Source organism: Callospermophilus lateralis, chromosome 11, assembly GCF_048772815.1.
Source record: "Callospermophilus lateralis isolate mCalLat2 chromosome 11, mCalLat2.hap1, whole genome shotgun sequence".
Classification (NCBI taxonomy): domain Eukaryota; kingdom Metazoa; phylum Chordata; class Mammalia; order Rodentia; family Sciuridae; genus Callospermophilus; species Callospermophilus lateralis.
Genome location: NC_135315.1, coordinates 30,560,247 through 30,571,462, shown reverse-complemented (window position 1 = coordinate 30,571,462; position 11,216 = coordinate 30,560,247).

Sequence of the window (11,216 nt, the reverse complement as noted above, 5' to 3'; positions counted from 1 at the left end):
AAGAGGATATTAGCAAAAGTGAGTTTGTGAGAAAATAAGATATGATATCAAGAGATATTAAATGTCAGTGTCACTGAAACCAGGGGTTATTTCAGAAGTGATAAGTTGGCCTGCAAAAGCCAAACAAATTAAGCTTGTTAGTTCATTTGTGAATTCAGCAAAGACATACTGAGTACCTAATTATGAGTTCAACAGTGAACAAAGCAGACAAAATAAAGCAGTGTTGTCATGGTAAGTACATTCTAGTGGAGTTAAATGCTTTGTCAGATGAGGGTGAGGATGAGTGGAACTAGGGGGCCCTAGACCAGCCACATCTTCCTCAACCAGAAGAGTACTACTATCTTTCTCTATGGATATTGATGTTCTATGTAATATTTTTTTTTTCTTTTGGCACTGGGGATCGAACTTGGGGATATTGAGCCACATTCCCAACCCTAAATTGTATTTTATTTAGAGACAGGGTCTTATGGAGTTGCTTAGAGCCTTGCTTTTGCTAAGGCTGGCTTTGAACTTGCGATCCTCCTGTCTCAGCCCCCTGAGCCTCTGCACTCAGCCTGTAATATTTCATTTTTTAAAGGACTCCACCACTAAAAAAAATGTTTGGGAACAATGGCTTCATTTCACAGATGAGGAAACCTGAGGCCAGGGAAACAAAATGATTTGTCCATGGTGAAATAGCCAATGCACGGTAGTCAGAACTAGATTTAGGATCCACTGACTTCATCCAGTGCTATGGTTCTTTCTAATAACAAAAGATAGAGTGACATACTCATTTACAGATCTTATAAAATCCAATTTTGAAATTTGAAAAGCTGGCTGTACTTTTCTTCTTCCCGGATGCTCTGGCACTTAGTAGACCAGTCACACCTGTTTGTTCCTCTATTGAAGCTTCAAAACTTTTTACATTCCATGTGTTCCAGGAGTGCTCAATAAATATTTGATGATCTGTTTTCCACCATTCATGCATTTTTAAAATTCAGTAAACACACATACATTAAATGCCTAGGCTATGCAGCTACTGCCAGACTCTGGGAATATGAAGGAACTAGGGACCCTATCGTTATAGCAGAATATTAACAAAATAGTAACTGGCGTTGTGCATAGAAATGTGTGATACCAGAGGTGCACTTGGCTTAGGGGTCAGAGCTGGCAGTGGGGGTGCCAGATTTACCCAAGAAAAATATGGGGCACCCAGTTAAACCCAAATCTCAGTAAATAGCAATTCTTTAGTGGAAATGTGTTCCAAATATTATATGGAACATATTTATACTAAAAACGTTATTTGTTGTTTATTTGACATTCAGCTTAACTGGATGTCCTGAATGCTATTTGGCCAACCTAGATGGCACAGCTGGGCAGACTAGAGAATGAAGTTCCATGGTCTGGGGCTGGAAGAGGGAGCTCTTACCAAACAGTCTGAGAGATGTATGAAAGCACCAAGGGTTGTGGAGCCCAAATGCCAGGCAAAGAGAGGGTATTCAGGGATCGGGATGGGGAAAGGGGTACTTCAAAGTGGAAGGATCTAAATTGAGTTTGTGATTTCACATTGTTCTGGAAGTTCAAGGCAATGCAGTGAGAACCAGAACAGAAATGAGGAGCATGACCTTTGCTTACTGAAAAGGAGAAAAAATAAATCATTATTTTCAGAAAACATCTTCTTAAAATCCCATGAGAATCTGCTGAAAACTGTTGAAATAGATGATAGCTCAGTAAGGTCATTAAATATGAAATAAACAATAAAAAGTCAGTATCTTTTATAACAACAAAACCTAGCTCGAAAGCATAATGGGAAAAGATGGTACTTGGATTACCAACCCCAAACAGCTACAAATAAGCTACAAAATCATGAAATGTGCAGGGCTTATGTAAAAAAAACAAGTGTATCAGAGGCATAAAAGGAGATAAAAGGTGGCAGGCTATATCCCCATAAGAGGAGAGCAAATACTATAAGGATGTAAATTTTCTCAAAATTTATTTTTAGGATTAATGAAATCACAATCAAGATCTCAGTGGGATACATATGAAGCTTCGAATTGATGCCAACATTTATTTGAAAGAACAGACTAGTAATGAACCACAGGAGAAATTGAAGAGAAAGGATCAACTTGGGGGTGGGGAGTGGGGTACTATCTCTACCCGACTTTAATAAAAACATTCTCAAAGCCACATTCCTTACATCAGAGTTGTGTTTGGGAAGAAAAGGGCAGAAAAGAGTTGAGAGTCAGAATCAGACTTCCTTCCACAACCTGAGAGCAAATGCAGATCAGCAGGGGCAGGGAGGGATTGCTCCAGAGAAGTGCCAGAACTAACCAGTTGGATATCTAATTAAAAAAAAAAAAATAGAATTAGTAGTTCTCACTTCATAGGAAACACTGAGTTCCAGATGCATTATACAGAGTTAGAAATAGGGCTGGGGCTGGGGCTCCCTGGTAGAGCACTTGCCTAGCATGGGTGAGGCCCCGGGTTTGATTCTCAGCACCACTTATAAATAAATAAAATAAAGGTCCATTGACAATTAAAAATATTTTTAAAAGAGTTAAATACAAAACTTAACCAAAAAAGAAAATAAGGGCAATTATTCATCTCCTCTTTGGATTTTTGTTGTTGTTGTTGTTCTGCTTGCTAATTTGAGTGAGGTAAATCCAGGCCATCAGAAGACACGAGGGGTCTCATGTTAACAGATCTGTTCTTTGCTGATGAGTTGCCAACTGAAGAGGGAAGAATTCCCGGAGTCAGGCAGGCTGGTTAGAAGACTGTGGGGATAATCCAGGCCAGAGATGTCAGGAGTAGAACCAAAGCTCAGCAGTCAGGAAAGAGCAGGAGAAAGCTAAGGAAACTAAGAGCAGCTCCCCTATGAATTTGCTGTGCGTACCATGTGTCTAGACACAAAGGGATATGCTGGGGATATCTTTTTCCCATGGTTTGTAAGAGGGTTGTTTTTAGTAAAACCTATTTTTATTATTCCCATATACAAGACCTCCCCACAATTCAGGTCTTTCAAACTCTGTGCCGAGCATAATCAAATTCAGTGTTTCCCACTTTCTATGTTTTCTTTTCTCAGTCTCTGGAAACATGATACAACTAAGTTCCACTGTAATCGATAAAATATTGTACAGTGTGTGTGGAATCAGATATGTCTGTGTTTTTATAAATGTACATTAGAGAGGGACAGGAGTGGCTCAGAACAAGGCTGACTTGTTCGTGCTTTTTAATATAGATATGCTGTACTAAACAGCATGATATGTCATAAAACGAAACTTAATACTCGAAAATGAGATTGCAGTCTCTACATGTTTAAATGGTTTTCCTGGGAGACAAATCTTCTTTCATTTGAACAAACACACAAAAGTGTTTTTTATGAAGTCCTGGGAAATACCCAGCCGTAAAGCAGCATCAGTGAAGGAAGTACGACACTTGACATCAAGCTGCATTTTGACCCACTTGAAACAGAATTTGGGTGCCAAGTTAGAAAAGGGTATTTGTGTGACACAATATGCAATTGCCCTTATTTTCTTTTTTGGTTAAGTTTTGTATTTAACTCTTTTAAAAATATTTTTTAATTGTCAATGGACCTTTATTTTATTTATTCATATGTGGTGCTGAGAATCAATGACTGAACTCAACTTATTCCTAAAGTCCTTACTATTCCACTAGGTTCCAGAGCAGCTATGGTGGCTCAAACCTAGAAAGCGTATCAGGGATGTCCATCTCGGGTTTGGAAGGCACTTGATCCAGTCCAGTTGGATGCAACTCCCATTAAACCTTAATTAAGGTCTCACTCTTCACTCTCTAGTAGAATTCTTTGCAGAAGTCTATGGAGGAAATAATTATTTATATTTGAAAGTCCCATAACTTTGGAGCCATGACTTCAAATTTTGGGTCCCCTACACCATACTGTTTTCTTTTTCTTATTGAAAAAGAAATGAGAACTAGCGTTAAAATATTTGAGAGAGGAACAAATATTAATGAGATGTATATACATAATATTTGGAGGCCATTCCTAAGCATCTTTTTTCTTCTCATTTTAGTAAGCCACACATGGGAATATCCATCAGTGGTGTTGCAGCCTTGTTATTGAATGGAGGTTGAAAAGCTACAGGTGCACACAGTGCAAAGAGAATCATATGAACTGACACAAAGTCATTGGCTATGAATCTGGCTGCTATCACGGACCCTGAAGTTTTCCCATCAGGGAAAAGGAAATAGGCACAAAATTCTTCTTTATGCTTGAGCATGGAAGCATATGCGGGTTTTTTTTTTGATTTTCCTACAGAGTAAGCTGTTGAGTACAGGAGTGGATGTTTGACAGGAGGCAAAGGGTTATAGGTAATGACACACTTGTAATGAGGAAACCAGAGATGGGGGCCAAGAAAGTGGGACCTGGAGGAATTGAGTTTTCCTCTAGTATGTATAAAATAATATGTAAAATAAAATCCTTTGTCACACATTCCCCTGTACGTATTTATAAAGGGCTGTCTGCAGGAAGGTAGGCCCTTGAGTATGCAGAGAGGACTCAGATGCACAGGGTCTATAGATGGAGAAAAATGTTATTTCCAGGTAACAAGTCAGTTTTTAACATTCAAATTGCGAAGGGTTCATGCACACATATTGTGTGCACAGTGCAGAGGAGCACCAGAGGGCACCGGACCTCCCAGGAGAGCTGAGGAGGACACCTGCCTAGATGGAGGAAGTCAAAGGTCAAAGGACATTAGTGCTCTCAGGGGAAGCTGTTGAAAGGTGGTGATCAAATATTCTTCCTTATATGAAAAGACTGGTAAGAGATGCAACTTTTAGGTGATTCTATGATGTCTCCTGTCTTTCCTCTGTCTCTCTCTGGGAATGTTATCAGCTGTCTATATGATACTTCTTAATAGAGAAAAAAGATGAACAGTATAAGCAAACCAACTTGACATTTTGCATTGGTTGCTTATACTTATTTTTAAAACAAGACTATTTTTTAGAGCAGGTTTAGGTTCACTGTAAACTAAGAGGAAGGTACAGAGTTCCCATATACCCGGTGCCACACATGCATAGCCCACCAGTGTGTGGTACTGTAGTTAGAATGCATGAACTTACGTGGTCACATCATATTCACTCAAGATCTATAGTTCACATAAGGGTTCATTTGTGTGCTGCATATTCTACGGTTTCAGACAAATGTGTAATGATACATGTTCGCCATTCTATCATACAAAGAAGTTTAACTGCTCTAAAAGTCCTCTATGGCCCACCTGTTGAGCCCTCTGTCCCCTTGCCCCTGATACCACTTATAGTATGTGGGTTTTCCTTTCATGTAGTACTATGCATTTAAGTTTGCCTATCTTCATACCATTTGATAGCTCATTTCTTTTAGCACTGGATAATATTTCATGGTTGGGATGAATCATAGTTTATTTATCCATTCACCTACTGAAGGATGTCTTAGTTTCTTCCAAGTTTTGGCAATTATTAATCAAGCAACTATAAAAATCTGTGAGCAGATTTTCACGTGGACCTAAGTTTTCGACTCCTAACTTAGGATACATGCCAAGGTGTTTAACTATGAATGGTAGGTCAAAGCATGTTGACTTTTTCAAGAAACCACGAACCTCTCCCAGAGTGGCTGTGACATTTTGCATTCCCATCAGCAATGAATCAAATTCCTGTTGCTCCTCATTCTCACCAACATTTGGTGCTGTCAGTGTTCTGGACTTTGGCCCTTCTAGTATGTATGTATAGTATCTTGTCATTGTTTTGACTTGCATTTTCCGGGTGACATGTGATATGAATAATCTCTGCATATGCATATTTGCCATCAATATATCTCCTTTGGTGAGGTGTCTGTTCAGGTCTTTGGCCCATTTTTAAGTTGGGTTGTTTGTTTTCTTTTTTTAAATATTTTTTTATTTGTAGATGGACACAATATATTTATTTATTTATTTTAATGTGCTGAGGATCAAACCCAGTATCTCATATGTGCAAGGTAATTGCTCCACCACTGAGCCACAACCCCAGCCCAGGTTTTTAATTTTTTTTATTTTTATTATTATTGAGTTTGAAGACTTCTTTGTGGCCTGTGTCTGAGCTGGGTGTATGAGACTCTTCTTACTCCTTTGTTCTCCTCCTGATGTAAACAATTCTCTGATGTTTATGAAACCAGTTAATAAGTCATTTCCTGTGACAAGTAGCTTTTTTTTCCTGCACAAAAAGACCTGGGATATTTTTGTTCCAGTTCATTCCATATCTCCCATGTGTCACAGTGAACAAGTAGAAGGAATATTCTGGAGCCAGAACACTGACTGACTGACAGACTCCTAGTAGTTCTGCAACTTTGGACAAGCCTCTTAACCCCTCCGAACTGTAAAATGGGATAATAACACAGATCATTCCTGACTAACAGGGTTGTTGAGGATCAAACATGATAATATATGTGAAAGGGCTTTATAAGTTCCATAATGCTATTCAGATGTGAAGGATTATTATTTTTATATGCTTAAGAAGGCTGGCACAGCCTCTCTCCCAGGTGAGTAAAAAGCATATGTGGTTTTATTTGCTCCAATAATTTTATTCCTATTAGTACTTGTTCAGGATACAACAAGAGTATGCACAATGCACAAAGCGTTTATTCTTCTTTGGCTACAGTAACCATACCCCCTCCCTCCAAGCTTACCCTTGTAAAAACAAATAAGACTCATAAAACAAAACAAAAGCAAAAAAGGGGGATGGCGGGTGGCATTATTCAAAACTGTGAATCATCAGATGGACTCACCTGTCACTTTGCAAATGAGCTGCCCTTGACCGTGGATGGCTAATTCTGCTGACCACACAACTCCCCAAGCACACAGATCTATTGCTCTTTCTTCTCTCTTTTTTCACTTTAATTTTTAACGTGGTTTCCTAACCCTCCACTTCAGGAGGTAAATACAATTCTGGCAGAGTCCCGGTCTCATTTAGTTTATTAGGGCTTTTACTACACGTTTTTAAGCACTTGCTGATTTTCACAAACATATTAAAATGGCCATGGCCAATCTTGTAGATTGGTACAAGTCCACATTTCCCACACGACTTAATAGTCTGCAACTCGTGCCAGACAGAGAATGATCTCACCATTCTCTTTCCCACAGCTTAAAGGCTGGACATTGTTTTTTAACTCTGAGGTGGGAGGCAGCAGCTTGTTGGCTATGCTGGTCTCCTCCCTAGAACTCCCTCCTACAAGTTTTATAGGTTCTACTGTCCTGGAGGGCACATTAAGTCCCCAAAGAGCGTCATTGTAGGCCATTTTTGGGACTACCAACCCTGCACTGGCCATTCTCGGAAGGTGGAGCTCCTAGGGATGTTTTTCCAGATAAAATATGATATTTGGTATTGGGGGGGTCATAGAATTTGTGATGACTTTGTCTTATTGCAAAATAATTAAAATTGGGATTTATGTCTCTGAGTCTTTTTCCTTTTATATTTCTACATTATTTTCCAGTTCCCAAAAACAAATTCAGCAAACATTTATGTAGAATGAAGAAATGGTAAGTATTTGAGCAACTTCTATTGCCAGGCCAAAATCTGGATCACATTGGCAAGCGGACAATCTATGGGAAAGAAATTAGATTGATATGTGTGTACCATATAACACCCTGGGTGACCTTTAGGGTTATAACTTAGGTCATGTCTCAAGATGGTGCATGGGAGACATGGTTTACCATGCAGACAGAGACAGATAAAACACAAAGATGGGTGATAGCCCACAGAAGGACAAACTCACCCATGAAACTCTGCCCCACACTATCCCTGAGATTCATGTTACATTTCTTATTTGAAGGTTGCTGTTTTATTTCCATCTATTAGCTGCCGAGAGTGTCACATTTTGCCTGGTAACCCAGGGAGGCAGCTCAGCTCTTAATATTCTGGAGCAACAGCCAGTGTGTGTTCTGGTTCAAGCTCTGCATCTAGTGAGCTGACTGTGGATGAGTGTCTTCATTTCTAGAATGTGACAGAAACACAGGATCCACTGACCTCTCAGGGCTGATTTGAGGAGCAAATGAGATCATGAGAACTGTGCTTGATAGAAAAATGTTTGAAAATTTCCTAAAATGACTTTGAGGCATGAAGAAGTATGTGTACATCCTTTGCGTAATTATGGTTGCAAATATCATGACATGGTTCTGAATGCAAAAATAAAATATGTGTATGTTCTTATATATATGTATATAATATACATTTATGTATATATAACACACATAGAGTATATATAGTAATAATGTTGTTTTTTCACACTTTGTGAATATTTAAAAGTTTTAATTTTCAATTTTTTCCATATTTTAATTGATGTATTATGGTTGTACATAGAAGTTGAATTTATTGTTACATATTTGTACATGCACACAATATAATAATATAATTTGGCCAATATCATTCACTAGTTACATATTAAATTATATTATGGCAATATAAATATATATGTAAAATGTTATGTGTGTGACATATATGATAGCATGTAATATAATAACAGGGAATGCTGTTGGCCAAATTATATTATAGTATATTATATATACATTATAATATAGTATATTTATATAGTATACCATATATAATTTTATATAGTATATTTTTATATAGTATATTAAATATGTAGTATATTTTATGTATTTTATGTATACAGTATATCTTGAGATATACTGTATATTTTACATATAGTATATATTAAATTTATTTTATAGTATATATTTTATGTAATGAAAAGGAGCTGGCACATAATAAGAACTCAATAATTACTAGCCATTTCCATTACTACAGAGATTTTCTTGTTTATTAAATTTTGGGTAAAATCCTCCAATTTCAGAGATCAGAAAACCTAAAATAAAACAAGCAACAACCACAACAACAACAACAACAACAAAACCTCTAAAATATGTAGGAATGGCTCCAGAACTTTCCAGATAAAAAAGGCATTCATGTGGGAAAGATGAAACTTCTTTGCTATGTTATGCTACGGACATATCAACATTCTACAGAATCAACATTATTTTTCTAATAACAAAGAGCATCACTCATTTCCTAGACTGAAACAGCCAACCAGACTCTGGGGAAAGACGTATATTATGTTAGCAACATGGAATAGAAACTCCCTTTGAAAACTGCTCAATAAAGAGCCCTTAATGTTCTGCACATAAGGCAGGGTGCCGTGTCTTGTTGTTAATGAACCTGGAAGCTGAGCCGTGGTGGTGTGGCTTAGAGAGCAGTGCTCCTCCCTCGATGCTACAAGGTAATTTACCATCAAATCCTCTGTCCTGAAAATTTCAATAAAGAACTGATTATAAAAGGCATTAAGCCTTTCTATAATTACAGCTATAAATATAGATAATCAAGTCGTTTTGAGTACTAAAATCAATTTCACTGCTTATGTTTTTTGCCATGCTATATATTTAGCTGTTGACTTTTAACTTGAAGATATAAGCAGCTGGTGAAAAATCCCCTTAGAATCCTAATTATGCTGTCCTGAGGAATATCAATAAATGTTGCCTGTAGGAGAGTTAATGGGGATGGAAAATAGTATAATTGTTCCACAAACTAAAACACAATATACTGAGAGAACCTATGAATTCATTTCATAAATTAGATGCTAAATGCTTTTCTCTGGCTATTTTCAGTAGTGTCATCTCTAAAGTGATAAAGTTCCTTTTAAATACTGAGCTGCTTGTGAGGACATGGGTCTTCAGATTCCCCCTCTGAATCACAGAATTGCACATTTGGATTATAAGAAGATAGATGAATGAGCTAACAGAGGAGGCCCTGGACCCCCTCACCCAACCATGACTGACAATGAGGAACACAGACCAGCTCACACATCTAGTCTCAGGCAGTACAAAGGAGGGTAGGCTTGCTAAGTTTACCTCTATTCTCTTGGTACCTCAGAGACAAGAAGTGACCCTGTCCCCTAGAAAAATGTAGTACAGCAAAATATTAGAGTAACTGTGCTTCTTCTCTTGGGGAAGGTCAGGTAAAAGGTTGAAAGAGTCCAAAAGATTCCCACCAACTCCACGTGTGAGAAGAAGAACAGAAGGCTATCAGAGTCCACCATCTGTCACTTCTTTCTCTATGAATCTCTGATTCTCTTTGTTTCCTTGTACATTCACATACAACCACTCAGTGGCATAGGAAAATATTTATCAAACACCTCTGGTCAGGTATCAAGCTATGGGAGCAGCTCAGTCTACTGGATTTCCTGTGATAGCATCCACAATGAATATCTCTTGAATTGAAACCAGTTAAGGAAAGTTGTTTCTGGATTTGGGAAGCAAGGTAGTAATGTTATATCAGGGAAATAAGTCTTTACAAGATACCATGATTCTTTTCTGGGAATCTAACAGATAGAATTTAATTGATTCCTGGGAGAACCCTAATGTAGACTAGATAACACAGTTTTTTTTAAAAAAATTATTAGTTTTTGATGAACCTTTATTCACTTATTTGTTTATATGTGGTGCTGAGAATCGAACCCAGTGCCTCACACATGCTAGGTAAGCAATCTACCACTGAGCCACAATCCCAGCCCTAGATAACACCTAGTTTTATAGGTGAAGCAAGTACAAGTTGACTTACCCCATCACATGCAAGAAGAACAGAGAGAATCAAACTTCATGTCTCCATCATCTTCCTTCTTAGCATTCAATTCCTTTCAGACAGCTTCAGTGGCAGAAGAGCCAAGGCTTATTCTACTGTCCCTGCAAATGACTTGTCCCAAATTTTGCCTGTTCTTTTTTTTTTTCATTTAAAAAGACTGTGGTCTTTTCTTTAAGTTGTTAAGAACACTGAGCACAATATCTTAGACAAGGCCAGGTTCTTCTCGGAAAGTGCCAACAGTGAGTCTGTCTGTTTTTATCTTCTTGTGTTCTAAGCCTAGAATTTCCCAAAGTATGTTTTAAGGGACAGTTGTCCTATGGTCAAGAAACCTATGTTCACTACCAAAAGTGATTTAATGCAATTCCAATTAAAATCACAACAACATTCCTCATAGAAATAGAAAAAGCAATCATGGAATTCATTTGGAAAAATAAGAGGCTCAGAATAGCCAAAGCAATCCTTAGCAAGAAGAATGAAGCAAGAGGCATCACAATACCAGACCTTAAACTATAATGAGCTATAGTTAAAAAAAAAAAAAGGCATGGTATTGGCTCCCAAATAGACCAATGGTACATAACAGAAGACACAGAGACAAACCCACATAAATACAGTTATCTTGTACT